This window comes from Olea europaea, unplaced genomic scaffold, assembly GCF_002742605.1.
Source record: "Olea europaea var. sylvestris unplaced genomic scaffold, O_europaea_v1 scaffold132, whole genome shotgun sequence".
NCBI classification, from domain to species: domain Eukaryota; kingdom Viridiplantae; phylum Streptophyta; class Magnoliopsida; order Lamiales; family Oleaceae; genus Olea; species Olea europaea.
In genome coordinates this window covers 362,492-371,988 of record NW_019230677.1, presented here as the reverse complement: position 1 = coordinate 371,988, position 9,497 = coordinate 362,492, and positions in this window count along the sequence as shown.

The window sequence follows — 9,497 nt, the reverse complement described above, 5'->3', positions numbered from 1 at the left end:
ATTTTAGAATAGTAAATTGATGTGAATGTGTGGTTGAAAAGAAGAGAGAGAAAAATACATTTTAAAAAAAATGGCTACTAAACAGGGCATTAATGAACTGCAACATATACCTTTAATCATATCACCTCCAATATCGAATTAAAATATCTTCGTAAAATCCTACAAACAAAATTGAATAAGATTACTTCAATTTCATAAAAAGAATAATTTAAAAAAATAATTCGCGCACATGGAATTGTCCTGAGATCTTCGAACGATGAGATTGAGCAACAAGCAATTATTTTAGCTATTATATGTTTAAAAAAAAAATACATACACACACACACGACCCAAATAAAATAAAACAACACAAAGGAAAAATATGCTATCAAAAGAAGAAACCACATAATGAATTCATTTTGAGAATAAATCCAGAATAAGTTGAAATTTATACACTCGCAAAATAGAAAAATGCTCCAGCACAAGAAATAACTAAAACTTTTAGAATTATGTATAAACCCCAACAAAATTAAAAGCAAACTATAATAATAATAAAAATGAAAAAAAGTTAAAATTTCACCAAAAAAATAAGGCATTGGAACAAAAGAAGAAAAATGAAACACAGGTAGTGTGAAACGAATAAAAAATGCCAAAAACAAAAACCCACAAAATGGGCAATATTTATACACATGTTAAATCAAATTCAAAATCCACAATATTAGGCTATCAACTCTATGAATTTACCTCTTCATTGAGCAATATGTAGCAATTATTGCAATTTATCGTCCTTCCATTATAGTTGGAGTAAAGCATAGAAACTAATCAGACTTACCAATGACTATTTGATATCATCGGAAGAAAGTCTAAGATGTCTTCTTAAATTTTCTTTATTATCTGCTTTGCCTTCCATATCATAAGCATTAAATAAAGTAACATCTCATCTTCAAATTTTTTTCAAATCACCAGACTTAATTGATATAATTAATTATAATAGCAGAAGTGTAATTGATATTTCTTTACTCCCTAGTTCATACTATCAAAATCAGTTAAACATGCAAGTAATATCAATTAAAACAAAAAAAAANGTAATTGATATTTCTTTACTCCCTAGTTCATACTATCAAAATCAGTTAAACATGCAAGTAATATCAATTAAAACAAAAAAAAAATCCAACTATTTCAATTCACCATTAAAAAACAAATGAGGAATACTAATGGCATTATTAAGATTAACAACTGTCAGAAAAAAGAAATGAAATTAAAACTAAAAATTAAACTATTTTAATTCACCATTACAGACAAACGAGCTTATTAACTAAATGGTACAGATTAACAACTGTTAGAAAAAAAAGAAATGAATACTTTTCAATCAAAATCCGAATTATTAAATCCTTAACTCTGACTTAAAAATCGAAGAAAGGAATGGGTTATATGAGTTCAAGACTACATCTAGTAATATTAATCAATCACATTACCTTGAAGTCGGCAAATGACCAGGCCAATTTTGATGATATCGTTTATGATGTTCTAAGAGAGTTTACAAAAAATTGTTAGGCAGAGAGAATGAGAGAAAGACAACAACAACAACAACAACAACAACAATAACAACAACAAAAACAAAAAAAAGGAAAGATAGTTATGTTTTTTACACAAAAAAAAAATTAAAAAGAATGGGCATGGAGCATATCTATATATATAAATTTTTTAATTTAAAAAAACTCAAATGGAGCCATAATTATTTTTTTTCTTGTTATTTAAATTAAACTTGAAGATAAGTCATGCATGCAACCACTCTTTATTGATGTTTACTAATGATTAACTCAAAGCAAAAAAATTGAAAAGCTCCGTGCGTGCACAGAATCATAATTAAATTTATTTTTTTTTAACTTGAATAGGTATGTGCTTGCACGGAGCCATAATTATTTTTTTCTTAATATTTAAATTAAACTCGAAGATAAAGCACTATTTAATGATGATTAATTCAAAGAGAAAAATTGAAAAGCAGAATTCAAAAAAATAGAAAACAAATGGTTATTTGAAAGCAGAATAAAACATATACTTACATAAAAATTACAAAGATTCTGATTTAAAATGTTTGCTGATGATACGTGACCATGAAGCTGCTCATCTTCAGATGTATAAACAATCTGTGATGGAGAAGTTTTTGGGTCAATTAATTTTGGACAGAATTGGATTGAATGGAGATATGGCCGTGCATAAATAAGTTTTTGGGTCAGGATTTCATCAGATTTTGGAGGTATGAGATATGAGATTGTGGAGTGGGATGATGAGATGTTTGAGCGGTTGTGTGAAGTAATGGAAGAACGAAATTAAAACTGACAGTAGGATGTATTTTTCTCTTCTTTTTAACCACATATTTTTCATTAAAATAATATTATACATAAATAACAGTATTGTAAAAACTGACCCGGCCCGACCGATTCAACCGGATAAACCGTGAACCAGGACCAAAATCGGGTCGGTTAGGCCTTGAGAACCTTAGACTTAAAAACCGCCTTTAAAACCCACACCTGCCCGGATTTTAGAAAACCTTTGACCCACACCCGATTTTTACAATTTTTCTGGTTCAAAATTAATGAATTTTAAAACAAATTAAAACCCTTGTTTTTTAATATTTTCAAACTTCAAAACCTCTCCTCATTCTTCCATGCTGAGTTTTCGAGGTTCAAAATTAATGAATTTTTAGACTTTCAAACTTCTCCTATTTAAGTTTTCAAGTTGACATTGTTAATTACATAATTTTATGAACTTATCTTACGTTACGTAATTGGATTGAGCAAGCCGTTAGTTTGTTGATTGTATTTAATTTTTTTTATCTTGTTATAGTTTTTGTGATTTCGAAAAACTTGTTTTCATTTGCTTTTTTTTTTGTAAAATTATTAATAAAAAAATAGGTGGATCCCAGTTCGATCCCGATTCGACCTTTTGATCCTCGACCCTTCTCCTTTTTCGAATCGATAGCCATGTCAGTTTTTAAAACATTGGTAAATAGACGTCAAACACCTCTTAGTTTTAAAAAACCCTAAACTCCCAATTCACTCATCTCACGAGGAAATACCTATAGATAGCCCAAATATAAGAGCAATTTATAAGATTAGACCTGAAAAAATAATTATTTGAAAAATAGCCTCTGAACAATATTTTTTCCAAAAATACCCCTTATAAAGAATTTGCAACCAAAGCCACTACAATGTATAAAAACCTTCAATTAGGTACTCAAAGAAATATAGATCATAAATTTCTAATAAATTTAAATTCAAATATTATACAAAATTTTATTGATCTAAGAAATGCAACAGATAATGAATTAAATTATTTAAAAGAAGATCTGAAAAGTTTCTTTACAGAATAATTAGATCCAAAATAAAAACATAAAAATGTTTATATAGATAAAAGCGCAATCAAAACCAAAAATGATATACATAAAATAATTCTTAACCTGGAAAGAAGAATTAAAAAATTAAATATAATTATCAAAGAAAAAGTCTTAACAAAAAATAGTGAATTTTATAAATTCTATCGTGATATTTTAAAAACTTATAAAGATTTTAATTGGCTCAAAAATCTTAACCCCTCCGCTGCACACTCCGACGAAATGGTATCAGAGCCATGTTACGAACCTAAAATTATGATGAATATAGTAGATGAAGAAAATATAATTGAAGAATTTTTGGAAAAAGTAGAAAAATATAAAAAATCTAGTTATCCCTATTTACCTAAAAACACCACAAATGAAAGTTTTGAGGATATACATAAAAGATTAGAAAATTGAGAACATAATCTACAAGTAGGAAATGCTCTATTAGATAAAAATCTTAAAGGGAAAAATAGGATTATAATTAATCCACCTCAAAATTTTAAAATAACTCAAAAAGAAAATAAGAAAGGGAAAAACATGAAGAAAATCAATATATGATTACAGATGTAGAAGAACTAGCACAAAAATTCTTAAAATCTACTGGTGAAGAGTATGATGAATATAAAAAACAGTTAGAAAAATTAACTGAAAAAATGAAAAATACAAAGATGAATACTAATCCATCATCAAGTCGAAATATAAAGATAGAATTCATTAGTAATGAAGAATATGATTATTCTTATGGTACTACAATACCACTTAAGGATGGTATTAATCAATATAGGAAAACACAGAAAAGATACACTGGAAATATAAGAAAACAATTCATAAAAGAAATAAATCCAATAAAATCCTATAATGAACCAATCCACACAACATGAGTATGGTTAGATCTAGACTGTATAGACAAAAATAAATCTATTAAAACATGGATGAAAAGTACAGACTTAACAATACAATTTAATAAATGGGAAACATATACAGCTTTTGGATTTATAGAACATACATTCAGATGAATTGTTTCTGAATGGTGAAGAAAATTATTAGAATCTATAAAAGGAAGAATAAAGTATGGAGATAATAGAACTGAAGTATTAGCTAATAGGAATACTCTAAATGATCAAAATATACAGGAGATATTAAAAAAGTTTGAAAAAATCTTAAGAACGGAATTCTTAGGAAATAAATATGCTTCTGATGAAGAGAAAAGAAAATAAGATGAATATAATGAAGGAATGATAGCAATGGAAAATTTAAAGATATGTGATATGTGTGAATTAGAAATATACACATGTAAATTCGAAGAATTATACTACATATTAAACCAAAGAGATTATCAAGAAAATAAACCTATATTAAGGTCTTATTTTACTAAGTTACCATTCCCATGGGGAATTAAGTTATTAAAAGAATATGAAAAATTATTACCTCTAGGAGAAGAGAAATGAGTAAAAATAGATAGTTTGGAAAGTAGAATTGAATTTACAAAAAGAATGATAGGTATATGGTGTAGAGAAGCTCTTAAGAGTAAAAAGGCATATAAGATAAGAAAGAATTCATTATGTTATTATAAAGATATAGGCCAAGTTGAACAATTTGGATGTTATAAGAAAAAATTTAAACCATATAAAAAATATAAAAGAAAATTCAAAAATTACAAAAAATTTAAGAAAATGAATTTTAAACCACACAAAAAGTATTTCAAGAAAAGGAGTCGGAATAAAAAACTTAAACCAAGAAATATTAAAAATGTAGAGGTTTCATCTGTAATGAAGAAGGACACATTGCCCCCTCAATGTCCTAAAAAGAAAGATAGACAGAATATAAAAACTCTTAGAATTTATGAAAAATTCCAAGATGATAGTGATATAAAACCAATTGAATATTTTGGAAATCTAAGTAGTGAATGCAGTAGCATTTATAAATTAGATACATCCTCATCTGAGGAAGAATTTGAGGAAATAGTATATATGAATCAAGAGATACAACAAGCAGAAATAGAAATAGAAATAGAAACAACTAATGAAGTTGAAGACTCAATAGAAGGTATAAATCAAGAAATTACCTTTGATATTAAAAAATACACAGGAATCACCAAGAAAATATTAGACTTATAAAAAAAAAAGATGTATTCCATCAAGGATTCTTAGGAATATTACCAAGAGTAAATAAAACAATTGTAAGTATGAATTATAAAGAAATGTCTATAAATATAGAAGATACCATAGGAAAAGCAAGGATTCCTATAATTATAAAAGAATGGGTAAAACAAAAGTTATCCAAAATTCTGGAGAACGTAAAAAACAAATTAAAATGTATTGAAATAGGAGGAGTCCAGATAATGGTAAAAAGATTCTTTAGAGAATGTATGAACATACCAATTGAAATTTATTGCATGGATAACAGAATTTTACAAGATCCTATAGATGCTCTATTAGGAACAATCGTAGGAAACTTAGTTTATCAGAAGATAATATTTACAGTACAACCCAATTATACAATATCATTAAATGATAAAATTATTGACCAAAGTTTCAATCTATATTATAGAATTGGAAACTTGAAAATGTTACGAAGAGGTAAGGCTATTAGTATAAGTATAAAATCAATTTTTGCTTTTAGTACTAGCCATCATAACAATCTAAGGAAAATAACTGATAACATTATCATACATAAAGATTTTGAGAAATTAGCACAATATATACCTCCTAGGAAATACCAAGAACATGAAGTCACTATACCAGAACAGATAATGCTTGATTTCCACAAACAAGCTAGAGAAATTAATTTTGAATGAAAACTAATAAGAAGAAATAGTGTCAGCCTAGAAGGAGATAATCTTATTGCAAGATTCCTCTCTAAACAAGATTCTAAGATAAGCAAACTTAAGAATTTAAGTATTGCTGAACCATCAAGTTCGCAATATTATATCAAAACAAAATATGTAAATCAAGAAAGATATAAGAAAAATCTTCTTGTCCTCATTGACACTGGAGCAGATAAAAGTCATGTAAATGCTAAATTTGTTAGCCATTTAATAGAATTTGAAATAGCAGAACCATATATATTTAAGGATTATCTAGAAAATAATTTTGAAATAAGAAAATATGTAAAGGTCCCTCTTATACTTATAGGAGAAGATCAAAGAGAATATACTAAAGAAATAATACTATATAAAGATGAATTATATGGAGTTGATCGTTCACCTATACTACTAGGAATGAACTTTCTTGAAAAATATAGTCCTTATAAAATCTGCCAAGGATATTTAAAAATAATAGTTGATGATAATCCAATCATCATATCAAGAATAGATGAAAATATAAAATCATTGTTGTCATAGAAAGAGTAATTAGTACTAATCCCATGAGTCCATATATTGAAATTACACTCAATATAAAAAGTTATTGTAGAATCAAATTTCATGCTTACTTAGATACAGGAAGTACAATAAGCTTATGCTTACCAAATGTACTACCATCTGAATACTGAAAATACAATTCAAAGAAGATTGTCACCACTACAACAGCAAATGGAAATAAGGTAGTATATAGCAAGTATGCTACGTAATTACCTTTTCTAATTTTCTTTAGAGATGTATTTGTTAATACAATATATATATATCAAACACATTTGGATGTGATATTTTATTAGGACAAAATTCACTAATAAAATACGCACCATTTACACAATATATTAATAAGTATATGTTCACAACACCCTGTGCACATAAAATATTTAGACCAAAAATAAATAAAGCTGTTACAATTGTATATAGAGACATAAACTATCAGAGTTCCTCAACCCAACGTGGTGGATGTTGGAGTACAGAAAAATTTAAACCAGTTACAGTTCTAAAAATGACAAAAGAAAATAGGTTAGAACAATTGAAAAAAGAAATTTCTAAAACATATTCTGAAAATTCATTAGAAAAATGAAATACAGATAAAGTAAAGACAAAAATAGAATTAACCAATCCAGACACTATTGTTAGAGTCAAACCCATGAAATATAGTGTAGATGACCAAAAGGAATTTAAATACCAGATAAAAAAATTGTTAGAAGTCAAATTAATTAGGCCTAGTAAAAGTCCACATAGTAGCCCAGCCTTTATGGTTAGAAAACATAGTGAGATAAAAAGAGGAAAAGTCAGAATGGTGATAAATTATAAAAAATTAAATGAAGTTACCAAATTTGATGGATATTACTTGCCAAATAAGGACACCCTTATAAAACAAGTACAGAACAAAAAGAAATTTTCAAAAATTGATTGTAAGTCAGGATTTTGGCAAATCATGCTTACAGAAGAAAATAAACCACTAACTGCATTTAGTACCCCCAATCCTTTAGGACAATACGAATGGAATGTAATGTCATTTGGGTTGAAAAATGCACCACAGATATTCCAAAGAAGAATGGATGAGGTAATCAAACCAGTTACTCATTTTTGTATTGCATATGTTGATGATTTACTTATTCATTCAAATAACATAGATGAATATATTGAACATCTTGAGAAATTTTGTTATATTATGAAAAAACATGGTATTACACTTTCTCAAAAGGAAGCTGAGATAGCTAAAACAGAAATAAAATTTTTAGGATTATTTATAAAAGAATGTGAATTGCAATTGCAATCCCATATTGGAGAAAAAATTCAAGAATTTCCTGAAAAAATTAAAGATAAAAAATAATTACAAAGCTTTCTCGGTATATTGAATTATATTGAAGGATTCATTGAAAATTGTGCCAAATTAAAAAATTATTTTCTTCCAAAGTTAAGAAAAAATATAATGTGGTTTTGGGAAGAACAAGATTGTGAAAATATAAGGAAAGTCCAAGAAGAATTAAAGGTATTGCTCAAACTTGTAATACCACAAGAACAAGATTTCTTTATCCTTGAAACTGATGCTTCAGATAATTACTGGGGAGCAGTATTAAAGGTTAAAAGAATCATAAAGAATATAAATGTGAAAAGAATTGTTCTTGTCCTGAAATACTTGCAAGTTATACATCAGGAACGTTCAAAGAGATTGAAACAAGATATGAAACGAACAGGAAAGAACTCATTGCTGTAAAAAGAGGAGTTCAAAAATATGAAGATTATTTATTACCAAAAAAATTCTTGATTAGAACTGATAATACTCAAGTTAAAGCCTTTTAAAAAAATAATGTTGATCCATCTATTGCCAATAGATATATTATTAGGATACAAATTTGGTTTTCATATTTCAAATTTGATATTGAATACATAAAAGGTAAAACTAACTTTCTTCCGAATTATCTTAGCAGGGATGGAGTTAGAACAACTAAGGACGAAAGTCCAAATACTTAAGATAAAAATTTCCTATTTGGAAACACAAATTCAAAATATTTAAGATAGTCTTCGAGGAAAAAATATAGCCCTTGAGGTAGAAGTTACTTGTACCAAGTCTAGTATCCCTTCGCAGGGACTTGTGAATACTAGCGCTCTCCTCGAGGATAAAGGGAAAGAGAAGAAGGTAATAGGAATCCATTCACAGGGAATACTTAAGCCTATTACTGGTAATGAAGATACAAAAATTCCCATTAGGGAAGATATTCAAGATATCAAAAGCGAAGGAAGCTATTCATAGAGCCAAGCTCAATCTAAACTTTCTATTGAAAGAATAGATCCAAAAGATATTGTCAAGATATGCAATGAAGCAAAAATTCCCAGAAAAGATAACAATGAAGAAGTTATATTCTTTATTGTTATTTTTAATATTCTATCATATTGGTATTTGGAGATAGGAAAGTGGATGAAAACTCTCCACTATACAAAATACAACAAGATAAACTTTTATCCAAGAGCACCAGCCAACTAGGTACGAAACTGCTTTGAGATAGGAAATATACTCTGTATATATCCCAGCAAAGATCTCAAAGAAATAGTCCAACTTCCAGTCAACATCAGGAAAACTGTTAAAAGATATACTGAAGTCGTCAAGACAACAAATATATACATCAGATTCCATTCAGCAACTATGGAATGGGATCCCGTTCTTGAATATATGCATCCATCGTTCCATGTTATCAAAATGGGACTTACAAACCAACATTTTTTACCAACCAGTCAAAAGGTTGTTAAAAATGGATATCAAGATATTTTAAATATGAT